This window comes from Octopus sinensis, linkage group LG9 (assembly GCF_006345805.1).
Source record: "Octopus sinensis linkage group LG9, ASM634580v1, whole genome shotgun sequence".
NCBI lineage: Eukaryota > Metazoa > Mollusca > Cephalopoda > Octopoda > Octopodidae > Octopus > Octopus sinensis.
In genome coordinates this window covers 93,278,785-93,285,186 of record NC_043005.1, presented here as the reverse complement: position 1 = coordinate 93,285,186, position 6,402 = coordinate 93,278,785, and the positions used below count along the sequence as shown (strand labels likewise).

Sequence of the window (6,402 nt, the reverse complement as noted above, 5' to 3'; positions counted from 1 at the left end):
TTGGTGCTTTTAGAACCCCAAAACAATGAAAAACACTGAGTTGACCGCAGTGGGATTTGAACTCCAAATGTAAAAAGTCAATGGAAATACCTGAAGGCGACTGTTTCTTAGATAAACACAAAGATCTTGTCTACGTTGTCTTACTGAATAGAAGCCATTGTACTGTCTGCAGTGCAATCTATTCCATCTTTGGTTATTGCAAGTTTCAAACAGTAAAGGATTAGAAGATGGGTACATGGAGGGTTAAGAAAAGAAAGAAAAAGAAAAGAATAAAATAAACAAGCCACAAGGAAGGGTGGGCAAAGATCAAGGAGTGGGGGGGGAGTGAAAGCAGAAAAGCAAAGGTTAGAAAGTGGGGGTGGGGAGTAAAACAAGAGAAGTTTTGGGAAAGAAGGAGACAAGGTAGACAATAGCAGAGAGAGAGAGAGAAATGGCAGTAGTAGTAGTAGTAGTGGTAGTTGTAGGAGTGGTGGTAAGGTGGTGATTATGTGTCTTCATAATGGAACTGTACCGTGGACTCTTTTACAAGTAAGATATAGCGGCAAGGGGTGGGGGTGGGGATATTTTTAAAAACCTTTTTTGATGAAGCAACAATAGATAAACTGATCACTACTACATACTTCAGGTAGTAGTAGTAGTATAGTGGTAATAGTAGTATAATAGTAGTAGTAGTAGTAATAAAAGTAATAAATGTAGAAGTGGTTGATGTAATAATATCAATAAATAACGATTAATAAAAATAAAAATTAATGATAATAGAAGTGTTGTAAAAGTAGTAGTAGTAGTAGTTGTAGTAATAGTAGTAGTAATAGAATTGTTTTTTTTTCTCTTTATTTTTATAGAAGTTAGTAATAACCCTTGAAAAAAAAAATAGTCGTAGGAGTAGCAATAGTATTTAAATTGATGTTGAAACAAAAATAAATTTGGCCATAGAGTCATTAGGTGTAGAACAGGAGAGTGCTGTAGGAGGGGAGTGGGGCTCAAACTTTAAAGTGGCAGCAAGCTATTGAAGCTAGATTCCAAGAAAACAGAGAGAAAAAAATATTTGGAAAAAAAAAAAAGAAAAACTAAATCCTTCTTGTTCCAGTTGAAATATCCAATACTCCTTGGACAAGGTTGTGATTTGGGTTAAGTCTAGCACAAACACTATATACACACACACATACACACAATATACACATTATATATGTATATATATATAATATGTGTGTGTATATACATATATGCCAAATATATAATGTATATGTAAATGCTAGAGTGTTTATGCATGTGGAGTGAAAGAGAAGGGAATTTGTTTCTTTTTTAAAAAAGCTATTAACATTTGTCATTTTTTTTTATAAATTTCAATGAAAAATCTTTTTATTTGTTTTTGGACAAGATAGATAGGATATTTTTATTACATAAGCATGGCATCTCATAGTTATAGGGGAGGGGTAGTTGTGATGTTCATGATGTTTTTGGTTTTTTCCCAGAGCATTAAGTGACATAAAGTGAAATAATTCGAAATTGGGAATCGTAACAGAATGGATGGGGGAGGGGGGAGATTGAGAACTTCCAGTCACACCTCAGTCCCTATGATATATACACACACACATACACACCTATGGATACATATGTGATATGTGCACAATTACATATCAGCACATATAATATACACTTACTATATATACACACATTAATACATGTATACAAACATACATACTATATATATATATATATGTATATATATATACACACACACACACACTATATATATATAGATAGATATACACACATACATACTATACATATATACTATATATACGAGGGGTGTATGAAAAGTTTTGAGCCTCAAAGTCTTGTTTTTTTAAGGCTTAAGACATTTTATACACCCCTCATACACATATATATATATATTCATTAAATTATATATACACATACATATATATACTCATTGATATACATTAATATATATATATATATATATCCACACACATGTTAATATATACATATACACACACACATATATATATAATCTCACACACACTGCAAAAAATGAGAAAAAGAATGTAAGAGGAAGAAAGAAGAGAAAGAAAGGCAAGCGAGAAATGAGAGAGAGAGAGACAGAGACAGAGACAGAGGAAATTAGAGAAGTTGGAGAAATCTAGGGACAGCAAAGACAAAAGAAGAGTAAAGGGTTAACAGAGAGAGAATTCTAGAGGTAGGAGGGAGAGAAAAAGAAAGGAAGATGAGAGGGGGTTAGAGAGAAAGTGGAGGGAAAGAGCTGCAGAATCCACAGCGGGTTGGGTTCAGTTCTGTGCCTATACTGAGTAATTATTTTTACCAACAGCTCTCTTGTGACTTTTGTGCGTATAGGTTTTTTTTTTTTTTTTTTGTAATACCTTCAATGAGATCTTTAGATGAGAAGGAGAGTGGGAATTGGATGGCAGCAAGTGATAGACATAAGGATGATGATGAGTGACAAATGGTAGGTGATGGTACCCAGAAGGATCATGGTCAATAATGAAAGTGGGTAACAATGGCTGCTGTGGTTAGGTGGAGGTGGTGGTGAAGAGAATGGTTCTAATAATGATTGTGGTGGTGGTAGTTGTGAAAAAGGTAAATGGTGTTGTTAGTGGCTGTTTCAGGCTGCTGGTAGTGATGAGGATGTTGATGGTGGATTAGAACTGAACACCTGCACAAATGGAATGGAGAAAAAGGTAATTCTCCCATACATTCCTGCAGATTGTCAACAACAACTGCACCTTGTAATGAAATGAGGAATGCAATCAGGCAGTGGAAAAGGGTTAGCAAAACTCTTTATGCAAAGAAGCACACAAATGATGGTGCTGAAGTTATTTCTTTGCAAATCAAAATAAAAGAAAGCAAATATGACCAGAAACCAATAAACAGTTTTGCAGATACAGACACATGTTGTACAAGTGTGTGTATGTACAAAAAGCAAACTGTTTATCTAATTTAGGCATGATACCAGTAATTTTGAAGGTCAATATTTCAGCATTGAAAGGATGGAAAGCAAAGCTGACCTTTGTGGGATTTGAACTCAGAATGTAAAGAACTGTAACTAAATACCTAAGGCATTTTCCTGTTGCTCTAACAATTCTCTCAATTCACTGAGCTCGAAGAAAATGAAAAATAATACAATCAAATATTCCAGAAACTAAATTGCTAATCTGACAAGATTTCATTTTAATAAACTTAAAAGAGACTCTTGAAATTACAAAAAAAAAAAAAAAAAAAAAAAAAAAAAAAAAAGATAGTTAATTAATCATAATGAAAATCAGATTCTCAAACTTAACTTGTTAAATTACTTATAAGTGGAAATTAACAGCTTCTAAAATATGCATGGATCATGACCATACAAACAAATGACAATTGTTGATATGAAGCTAGAAAATAACATTGGAGGAATGACATTTCTTTGAGTCAGATTTTCTTTCAACATCTCTGGGATGAAGCTTTTTGTTTTGTTTTTTTTCTCCCTCTCCTTTGTTAAGAAATCATTGAAGAAATTCAATGGAAAACTTCAAATTTCAACAATCAGAGAGAAATATAAACCGAAACATTTTCCATTCTAGGAAACTGGGTAACATCAATTGTCCTGTTGTTTTCTTGATGGTTCTCCAAACAAAGATGGCCTGTGTTTGCCCTATCTGTGATCAAACAGACCTCATTATCCCATCCATCACAAATAATGTACTTCCACTGGCACATTAACAAATGAACTGATAGTAAATAGTACCATAGCTGAAACTGGTTTCTTGAAGACATACCAATGACACTGTTATCACACCAACACTAGAACACTGACATTGGCACTATTATCAGGGTAGGATACCACTAGTAGTTACGAATTCTATGACTGATCTCCTCCACCATTCATCACCCCCACCACAAAAACAGCCATTTAACAGATTAATGGGGAAATACTTCACAGCTATATTTAGTACATGAAAACAACCGGGTTTGTAATGTAAAAGCCTCTTGTGAGGAGCCTGCTTGGTTCCATTTGTATAATGATTATGTAGATTATTATTATTATGATGATGATGATGATAATAATGATAGGATGATGATGATGACAAAATGAGGGTGAATATTGAAACTAAACTAAGTCACAATTTGATGGGCACCCTAGAACAGTTGATTGTCTGAGAGATTTAAAATCTAGGATGAAAGAGGTAGTTGGCCTCAAAATGAAATTACGTTAAGAGTGAAAGTGTGGGCATGTCTGGATATAAAGGTTGATTGATGGAAAAGAGTAGCACAATGAATGTTTGAAAGGTGAACAGCAGGCAAGGCGTAGAAGCTTGCTGACCAACAGAGTCCACACTGAAGCCGCTATGGTAAGAAGAAGAAGGAGGAAGAGAAAAAAGAATTGAAAGCCACTAGCTGAACTACTCTAGATTTTTGTTGCAGCTACCTGTGATATTAAAGTACTTGGTACTCAATACCTGGTGCTTGTTAGCAATACTGAAAGAAGAGCCCATTAAGAGAAAGAGAGAGAGAGAGAGAGAGAGAAGGGAGAGGGGGTTATAATGAAGCAATAGAGAGAGCCAATAGGATAGGAAGAAAGGGGAAAGAAAGAAAGACACAAGGAAATGGTGAGAAAGAATGTAAGAGATGTAGAAGGACAAAGCAAAGAGAATGAGACTGTGGGGGGGGGGAGGGCATTTAGAATGGAGTCACATTCTCTCCAACCGATAGTGTGTTCCGAATAGTGATACATCAGTTGTACTTTTTATGACTAAATAATTTCTGCTTCCAACACAGTCATTTTGAAATACCTATGGGGAATTTAAGTTATTTTCATTATTTGGGAATTATTATTTGTCCTGGTGTGTGACTGACCATGGTTTAAGTAGTGACATGAGACTCTGGTCAGAATATCTGTAAACTGGAGAAGAAAATCAGGACATCTAAAATGATTCATACATCACAGACTGTTGCTCATTTTGAGCAATAAACATCCATCGGAGTGCCATAGAAACTGCTGCCCCAAAGAATAAACAAGTTAAGCTGCATAATAAATGAAAATAGATCAATATTTCTTTGGTTTTTTTTTTTGAATTTTTTTAAAACTCTATATACCATTTCAAAAATATTCCATATAAGGCAATGTATTTTTATCTCTTAAGTAGCAAATGTTGAGTAGGATTTTGATATTTCAAGTTGGTAGTTCTTGACTTTTGCACAGGTTTCAAATTATATATATATATATATATATATATATTATATATATATATATATATATATATATATATATATGTGTGTGTGTGTGTGTGTATTATACATTATATTATATATATATATATATATATATATATATATATTTATAAATAACTTTTTAGTTGTCTTTTTTCTTTTTATCTTAAATAGTAAATTTCTGCCGATGGAAAGCTCTGGGCAGTGAAGACGTTGAATGTCAAGAATGAAACATATTCTGTGGTTGGTTATATTGATGGGAAATTTGCTTGTTAGTCATTTTATTATTATTATTATTTTGGTGTCAAATGTACAATAATGGCTCCCTTATTTCTGTCAGTGCTACCAGTCTCTGCCAAGTGAGATGTTTAAACATGGCACATGGCTTCTCTACTTCCTGTTGACAAGGACACCATTAAATGTATGTCATAACTTGCACCTCATGTCCTGTTTTAATGTTATATAATAGAAAAAGGGTGTGTGTGTGTGTGTGTTGCTGATGTATGTTGGTAAAATATAGTTTTGGTCAGTTGTGAGGTGATGTTGCCTAAGTCATCATGTAACAGTGACTGGTTTAAAAGGAAAATTGTCAGGATTTGGGTCTATTGAAGAAGGGAGAGAGAGAAATCTTGGTAAGCTTATTCTGCACACTTGATGAAGTTTTTCACAGCAACAAAGAACTTGTACAGTAACAGCCACCAAAATATTACACAGAAGATTTTTTTTGCTTTTTGGCTTTTTTTTTCAATTTTGCTTATCAGATTTTTTTCTTGTTTTTTTTTTTGCTTCCATGAGAGCAGGAGAAGGAGGGAAAAAAGAGATAATAATAATAAAAATAATGATAATTATAGACAGCAGATCAGTAATAAGAAAGGAAAAAAACAGGATGTGAATTCACAAAAAGGATAAATTTTGTTTTTCTTTCATAGATAACAGATAAATGAAATATAATTTGTCAGTCATCAAGGCCATGTTCAATGACATAGAGAAGACTTAGAATGAAGTCCATTTGCAGCTTAGTTACTGGGCAAAAATGACTCAATGATAGTTGTTGATCAGCGCTTAACTGAGCACTGGTACAATGTCAACCTTGCAGTCATTGTGCACTGCAATGGATCAAATTTTCTCAGAGATTAATTGAAGATTAAAGATATTTAAAATATTCTTAGAGTTTAATTAGTAATAAACCCTCCTCCA

At 33.6% G+C, this 6,402-nt stretch overlaps 2 long non-coding RNA genes across 2 annotated transcripts in view; both read right to left on the bottom strand.

Moving 5' to 3' along the window:
- Positions 1 to 829: 829 nt before the first annotated feature.
- Positions 830 to 6,402, bottom strand: part of LOC118764913 — a 13,787-nt gene continuing 8,214 nt past the window's right edge. The window contains exon 2 of the long non-coding RNA XR_005000752.1: positions 830 to 1,146. This is a non-coding gene — a long non-coding RNA (uncharacterized LOC118764913). The remainder of the gene's footprint in view (positions 1,147 to 6,402) is intronic.
- The window catches only part of LOC118764912, a 7,900-nt gene continuing 2,833 nt past the window's right edge, over positions 1,336 to 6,402 (bottom strand). The window contains exon 2 of the long non-coding RNA XR_005000750.1: positions 1,336 to 1,601. This is a non-coding gene — a long non-coding RNA (uncharacterized LOC118764912). The remainder of the gene's footprint in view (positions 1,602 to 6,402) is intronic.